An 8,522-nucleotide genomic window follows, 5' to 3' on the forward strand; every position below is an offset into this window, starting at 1 on the left:
CCTTTACTGGTTAACCAGTTGGTTGTGATTATGTTCTTTTGGGGATTTCTGATTGTTGGTGCTATCTGAATTCGGCACACTTTTCTGAACATCATTCATGGGACCCAAGACAACTGACATTCACGGCCCTATTAAGTGTGAAGAAAAACTGGAGGGGGGGAGATCTGATTACTCAAATGTCCAGAGCTGAATCACGTAAGATCTATGAATTTGAATCCATACAACCCAAGGGACTCAATTCAGAGTTAGAAATATTTGGTTTTCTCTAAATTCTCATTTATTTATGCTTCCCCTCTTTTCCCCCTAGAGAGGGGGCATGTCCCCCACGGTGATGGCCAGCGGGCTGTTTAATTACCAGCCTGGCCATGTGCCCTGTGATACATGCCCTCCCTCCCTTCTCAGTTGATATTATGTACCATCTGTAACACCCAATTTACATTCATTCATATTTTTATACCTATTTGCAGTTTTATTATTATTGTATTCTTACCTCTTTTTTTTTTTTTCATTCAATTTTTTTTCTTTTTTTCATTTTTATTTTATTTTTATTTTTACTTCATTATTATTTTTCTATATTTTTATTTTTCTATATTTTTATTTTTGTTTTCATTTTTGCTATTTTATTTCTATTTTTATTTTTGTTAGTTTTTTGTTTGTGTTTATTTTTATTTCTATTTTTATTTTTATTTTCATTGTTATTTATATTTTTTTTTATTTTTATTGTTATTTTTATTTTTATTATCAGTATCAGTATTCTTATTCTTATTTTTATTCTTATAACTATATCTCTATATGAACATCTAATTCACTATACAATGGTTTTGTGCGCAGTAATATATCTTTTATATTTTATTATATTTGTATCACATACAATGATGCTATCAATGTTGCTATGTGACTGATCTGAAGTGGTCATAATGACCATCTCATGCAGTAATTTACAACCTCTTTATAACCATTTATATCCTACATTATGATCCTACATTATTAAGGATAAGTACATGTACATATCATGCGTTTTGGATACATTCTTTCTTGCCTGCATAACTCTGTAACCCGATACCAACGATCCCATCCACATCGGACACTCCACATTTTGGAAATTACTTGAGACTCTAACCCCCACTCTCTCTTCCATAATGGTATAAAACGGACTACAACCGCAGAGTCTGTACAAGCTACTGATGAAGAGGCCCTGGTTGCCTTGAAACGCGTATAGCTATCTCACCTGGTACCGATAGTACACCATCTCAGACCCTAAACAAAGAGAATTGGCTAAAGTTACGACATCTTATCGTATACTGCCACGGTACGCTGATTGACAGCTGAGTTCCCGCGTTGGACTTCCACGATCACAATCTACTACACCACCGCAAGCAGCAGGAGCGGAGAAGATGCCACTCTCCAGCCGGCGCTCCCTGCATTGAAAGCGGTATAAGCTGACAGATAACCTTACCCGAGATAGGAGATCCAAGACGGTGATCTACAGTGGGAAACCGCGGGCGCACTATAGGTCGCATATAGTGGACATACAGCAATCTTTTTTAAGTGCTCTACCTGTTTGGACATATCACTGATAACATCTTTGGCGTAGCACAGGTCGCAGATTACTAAGAAATCATCGGTAATGCCAACGTGGTCTGGTGAGAGGTGCACTATATGAACTCTTTTCCTTTCTATATCAGTCATTTTTAAGAGACCTTCTAATTCAGGGGCCACACTGAGCTTTATTTATATATCTAATATTTGCTCAGATTTTATGATTAATTGTTTTTATCTCATTTGTTATACCATTAGGGCCCTATGGTAACTGTTTATGTATTTTTATTGTATTGATTTGATTGTGTTAATTTTACTACACTGTGTTTTTTCTTAATTAATATGAAAAAATATATCCATTTGGGCAAGTACCTTTGAGGATTGGTCATATCTATATATATATTTTCAACCGGTTTTGCTTTGGGTCACACCAGGAAGCAAAGTATAAGTACCCTTTGGGTCTTCACTAGAGATGAGCGAACCTGGAGCATGCTCGAGTTCATCCTAACCCGATCGTTCGGCATTTGATTAGCAGTGGCTGCTGAACTTGGATAAAGCCCTAAGGTTGTCTGGAAAACATGGATACAGCTAATGACTATATCCATGTTTTCCACATATCCTTAGGGCTTTATCCAACTTCAGCAGCCACTGCTAATCAAATGCCGAACGATTGGGTTCGGATGGACTCGAGCATGCTCGAGGTTCCCTCATCTCTAGTCTTCACCATTTATCCCACTCCAGGATGCAGAAGCTGGACTTCTGCAGCCAGAAATCACCAGGTTGCTCCAGGAGTGTGGTCTGGGTGTGAGTAGCAGCTTGTTCCCAAGAACCAGAGTTAGTTCAAGGCACTGGGGAACAGGCCGAGTAGGCTTGGTCAGAAAGCCGGGTCAACAGCAGGAATGTCAGTGCAGTACCGTGGATGAGACAGGTATTGCAGACAGACAGGCAAAGGGTCAGAGCAGGTGGCTTTAGAGGCAGGTAAGGAAATTTGAGTCAGCAACAGGAGAAGTACATGGTACAGACAGGGGTCAAGCAATAGGCATATTCCAAAAAACATGCACAGGTCAGAATTCATGGAGAGTCTACTGAATGGCAGAAACACACTTTCGCTTACAATCCAAGAGTAATGCTCAGGCAGAGGAGCTGCTGCTGGAGCTGGTTTAATCAGGTGTAGGTGGCTCTGGATTGGCAGAAGGCAGTAGCAGGTGGAGACAAGTTGGCTCTACAAATCCAGAGCAGTTGGTTGCCTGTGCACCCTAGTAGCCAGAGGTGTCACTGCAGCAGAAGGTGGAAGATGCCGGAAGACACAAGCAGCCCCATCATGTCAAATATCTACATAATTTTTGTATACATTTAAAAAAACAACAACTTTGTGTCTTTTCTTTTATTCCTTGGTATTCCAGTCACCCACATTTTTTCCCTATACAATTTCTTCCCTGTATGTCTATGCTCCACAGGGATCACTAAATGTCCCACACATCTACAAGTGGAAATATGCTGCTCTACTGGCAGCTGGTATGCCTGTCTGCCTAACAAATGACTATCCTTGTACAGTGTACTTTTAAAATGACTGTACAGAGAAAAAGAAGTGTGCATGAATTGTGCTTGGATTGAGGGGGCACAAATCCACAATGGTAGATATCCAACAACAGATTTGTTGCTAAATTGCAGGAAGCCTGAACACTGTTCACACAAAGAAGTCAATAATATTTTTCTATTATTAAAGATCAGTGCAGTTTCTTTTTACTTTTAAGTTAGAATAATGTACATTTTAATAAATAAAATGCAAACCATGCTTCCTACGCTTACTCAGCTAGATGATGGATAATAATGCAGTGCCCTTGCTTCCTTCCTTCCTTCCTTCCTTCTCTTATACTTCATAGTGTTTTAAAATTCAAGAGATACAGGGAATACAGACTATAATAACATTTACATAACTAAAACAATCCCAACAGATTATTTCAAGATATTTACAACTTTGTAAACAATTTATATTTCCCATTCAGAGTTAGAGATTTTGTAGATTGTATTCTCCTTTGCCATTTTATGGTCTAATGGCAAAATCTGATTATGTTATAGATAAGATTAAAATCTTAAAAGAATGTGGATGCATCTGGAGAGTAACATTGTCTTAAAAGAATGTTCTGTGAGCCATATCATATGTTTTATACCTAAGCAGCCATTTTAAACATTCATTGATGGAGACATTCTTGGTTATTGTTCCTTATTCCTTAACTTAATATTTGTGGTTTCAATGTCTAAGTGATAAGTGTCTATCACTTATCACTAATGACACTCGATTGTTCCTCTGCAACCTCGCTCTGGACAGCAGATCCAGTCAGTGGATCAAGAATGCAGGTATGTGAAGTTTTGATAGCAGGATTTAAATGGTTAAATAGCTATTGATACCAGCCTTGAGTGGAGCAGTACAAAAAGAGGGCACTTGTTGTGAGCCCTCTGTGTTCCTTCTTAATGAGGGCATAATGGGTATACCTCCTGTGGCCCAGGTTGTCTGAACTGATGTTGGGCCTGCTGGTGGGTTCTGGTATTTTGGAGGCTACTTGTCACGGTGGCCAGTAGTGGTAACTCCCACCCCCGGACATATGGCAACCGGACCTTGATCAGGATTAAGGTGGGGTGGAGGGTGGAGGTGCAAGTGTAGCGGTAAAGATGAGTCCCAATTTAAACAACTTTCAAACTTTACTTGAAAAAGGTTTCTTAGTGCAAAACAATTACAAACAGTGCTCAGGTACTTAGTGCAAAAATAATCAGCAATAATACTCCAACAGGTATATAGGTAAGTTCATAGAATAAACACTAAGGTAATGTCAGGGACCGGATTGGAGGTCCCCTTGCCTAATGTACTATGTACTCTGACAGGATGTGGTGAAGTGTCTTTTTAGTGATGAATAAATCCTCGTACTCACATATGGATGAGTCTCAGTTATCTCACCTAACCGCCTTCGTCCCCGCAGTGTTGGGTTTCCGTCCTGCTGGGGTAGTACAAGTCCTAGGTCTCTACTCTGGGTGTAGCTGTTTTTTTTCCGCAAGTACCAGGCGTTGTTATGAAATACGGCTGATGTCTTACATAGTGTGAACCTAGCCTGACAGTGTTTTACACGAATACAGTTAAGACATGTTTTTCTTTATTGTACATATAATTCCTTCTGGTTTGTATAGTTTTATTTGAATTTGAATATTTTATGACATAAAACACTAGATTATCAAAGTATTAGGCCATGTTCACATAACGTGTATTTTAGTAAAAGTACGGCCGTTGTTGCACTCAGCAACAACGGCTTTACTTTGTACAAAAACATATGTTGCCTGGCTTTCTATGGGATCCTGGCCAGAGCATATACATATAGTATACGCTCTGGCCGGGAAAACTGCCATGTCAGTTTTCTGCGGCCGCTATTCAGTGAATAGCGGCCACAGAAAACCATGTCAGTGCACACTATGGAGCAAGCGTCTCTAGCTGTACCGTTCAGTACCAGCCAGGATGATCTTTGTAGAGACCAGCCGGGTCATGGAACGGCCTGTCTCTTACTGTGTGTGAACATAGCCTAATGTATTATAATTTGAATTAAATATTTCTCTACAATGGTGGTACAGCAAGCTGAAATTATGGACAAGTTCATAGTTCTTATAAAAGCTAAATTATTGTTGGCATAGTGTTTGGTATTTAGATCCAAATGTCTTACAAGATATTTATCTTGATTTTTTTTAAATGCCAGTTTATGATCTGTTCTCATGAAACATGCCAAACACACTCCAAGAAAATCACATGATGTGACATTATGTTATGTTAACTCTGTCACTACTATCACTGTAAATGTCACAATATTACACTCTAAAGGCCTGTTCACACCACGGAATCGGTGCTGAAATTCCATGCAGGGGGAGGGTCAGCACAGATTTTTGGGTCTGATTTCTTAGTGTGAACAGGCCCATTCTCCTAGTCTCACTACTATTTAACATAACATAAGGGTAACTATCATTTTATTGCTAAATTCTGACAACAGAATTCTGACAACAACAAAAATTGTCATAGACAAATGTTGAAAAAAAGGAATGGAAACTTGACTATTATATTGTGGTGGGTACATATTTTTAGAATACAAATGTAAAAAAATAATTATAAATTGTTCATTATCATTGTTAATTAATTAAATACTAAAAGGCTAAAGGGGTGTTCCCAACTGGCAGATGTGTTTGATAAATCTACAACAACTGAATTTAAACCTGCCTGGAATAAAGAAGGGAGATACTAAAAGGGCAGATTAGATGCACCAAGTTGCCTTTTTCTGCCAACAATCTTCTATGTTTCTATTCCCTATCAACATGGATGGACCATTGAGGTCAGTGGTGGTCTGCTGCCACTGCTCCTATTACTAGGAGCAAATAGCTGCAGACCATCACTGATCTTTTAACATGTTGAAAGACCATGATCAGCCAACATCATGAAGCGACCAATTATGGGTACCTTTATCAAATTAAACATGCTTATTCCAAATCAATATTCGTTTTTCGATATTTTTTTACTTTATGAAGAACTTTAACCCCTTTACGTCAGTAATACATAGATATACGTTCCTACTGCACATGCTCCGTGCAGTATGAATCTATAGATACCTTCCTGACATTGAAGGGGTTTGATGTGTGCGGGACCGCTACGGTGAGAGCGGTCCCTCTCACATCAGTGTGACGGAAGCTGATTATAATGAAAGACAGCTGTGATACCGCAGCTGCCTCTCATTAACTCCTTAAAGACCGCAATCTATAGCGATAGCGGCGTTTAAGGTACTCAGTGACAAGACAAGCCATGCTGCCGGGGTCCCGATTGCTTGTACCGACGGGCGGGGGTTATCCACTTAGCTCCGTCCTATCGGATCGGCCATCTATGGATAAAGTCTGCTCTCAGGCAGGCTCTATGCATAGATCGCCGATAACATAGCATAGCGTAGATCAGTACATGCAATCTAATGATTGTATGTTTTACTGTGAAAAAAGTGGTAAAAAAGTGTAATAAAAAAGAAAGCTTTTAAAAGTATTTTAAAAAAAAACCCTTATAAACCCCCCTGCCAATAAAAGTTTAATATACTGTACCTCCTTGCCCATTATAAAACTAAAAATATTTTATTTTAAAAACCAAAAACATTATATATATCGTAGCGTGCGGAATTGTCCGATCTATTAAAATATAACATTATTGTTCCCGCATGGTGAACGGTGTAAACGGAAAAAAAAACAAGATTGCTGATTTTTTTAAATTATATATCAGGAAAAAATTTATTAAAAAACCATCAAAATTTTTCTGTTACACCAATATGATATTATTAAAAACTGAAGATCATGGTGCAAAAAATGACACCTCAACCAGCCCTGTAAGTGGAAAAATAACAGCGCGATGTCTCTTAGACGACGGGGAGAAACAGTGCATTAATTTGACCCAGACATTCATGCATTAATGGGCTCAGTCTTGAAGGGGTTAACAACGGTATTATGTGATGTATACTGATAAGCCTACTAAACATGTTTATTAATGTCAAGTCACATCTAATGACTATAATATACCATGATATCATAAATCCAACGGATGATTACAATAGTTGTTTAAGAATAGTTCTCTGAAAAAAATGAAAGGAAAGCTCTAATTGGTTGTAATGGGCAACAAAGAAAGTTTTAGAGCTAGACAGTTTTCATACATGTCCCCCATAATTTCATTGCTGTTAAGAAAATTACATCATCTGAGTTGTCTATGATATCATGGTATATTTAGTGATTAGATGTAGGCTTCTATAAATGTAAATGTAGTTCTATGTAGTTCTATAAAGTTAGAAAAAATCTTGACGTGCTACAGTAAAACTGAATATAGGTGTGGAATCAGCGTGTTTAAAGTGACACTGTCACCCCCTTTTTGCATTTTGACTGCTCTCCACAGGATTAAAAGGTAAGCGCCACATCGCCCCGCCTCTTGTCATGATGTGCAGCCATTTGTTATAAAGTGTCAGTGTGTTAATTAGATTTGTTCTAAGGTGCCCAGGAGGCCAAGCTAAAGGTATTGTTTCATCTGAGTAATCAGTGGAATTAGTGTATACCTGTAGTGCATAGTTGGAGGGGTTCTGTATACCCACAATGTATAGTTTTTAGGGGTCTCGCATATCTGTAGTGCATAGTTGGGGGGGCTGTATACCTATAGTGTATAGTTGGGGGGGGTTCCTGTATACCTGTAGTGTGTATTTGGGGGGGGGCTGTATACCTGTAGTGTATAGTTGAGGGAGGTCCTGTATACCTGCAGTGTACAGTTGGTGAAGGTCCTGTATACCTGTACTGTATAGTTCGGGCTGTATACCTGTAATGTATAGTTGGTGGAGGTCTTGTATACCTGTAGTTTATAGTTTGAGGGTCCTGGATACCTGTAGTGTATAATTGGTGGAGGTCTTGTATACCTGTAGTATATAGTTCGGGGGTCCTGTATACCTGTAGTAAATAGTTTGAGGGTCCTGTATAACTATAGTATAGAGTTGGTGGAGGTCCTGTATACCTGTAGTGTATAGTTTGGGGTCCTATATACCTGTAGTATATAGCTGGTGGAGTTCCTGTATACCTGTAGTATATTTGGGGTCCTGTATACTTGTAGTATAGAGTTGGTGAAGGTGCTGTATACCTGTATTATAGAGTTGGTGTAGGTCCTGTATACCTGTAGTGTATAGTTTTGAGGTCCTGTATACCTGTAGTGTAGTTTGGGGTCCTATATACCTGTAGTATATAGTTGGTGGAGTTCCTGTATACCTGTAGTGTATAGTTTTGGGGTCCTGTATACCTGTAGTGTATAGTTTGGGGTCCTGTATACCTGTAGTATATAGTTGGTGGAGGTGCTGTATACCTGTATTATAGAGTTGGTGTAGGTCCTGTATACCTGTAGTGTATAGTTTTGAGGTCCTGTATACCTGTAGTGTAGTTTGGGGTCCTATATACCT

This window comes from Dendropsophus ebraccatus, chromosome 7 (genome assembly GCF_027789765.1).
Source record: "Dendropsophus ebraccatus isolate aDenEbr1 chromosome 7, aDenEbr1.pat, whole genome shotgun sequence".
NCBI classification, from domain to species: domain Eukaryota; kingdom Metazoa; phylum Chordata; class Amphibia; order Anura; family Hylidae; genus Dendropsophus; species Dendropsophus ebraccatus.